Below are 237 nucleotides of genomic sequence, written 5' to 3' on the forward strand. Positions count from 1 at the left end.
GTATATGCCTGTGACAGTGGGGAAAGGGTCATTTTTTTCTCCTTTTTTGGGGGGGGGTCTTTTTCTGTTGGGGGGGAGTGTCTTAAATGGATCTTCCTTTAATTTTTTGTCAATTCTGAATAAATACATTCCAACACAAAAAATGAACACAAAAAAAATATATTTTTTACTATTTTAGTTATTATTTAAGAAATTTAGAGTGTTATTGGAGCCATAACCAGGAAGTATTTCTGTTTT

Source organism: Corythoichthys intestinalis, chromosome 9 (genome assembly GCF_030265065.1).
Source record: "Corythoichthys intestinalis isolate RoL2023-P3 chromosome 9, ASM3026506v1, whole genome shotgun sequence".
NCBI classification, from domain to species: Eukaryota; Metazoa; Chordata; class Actinopteri; order Syngnathiformes; family Syngnathidae; genus Corythoichthys; species Corythoichthys intestinalis.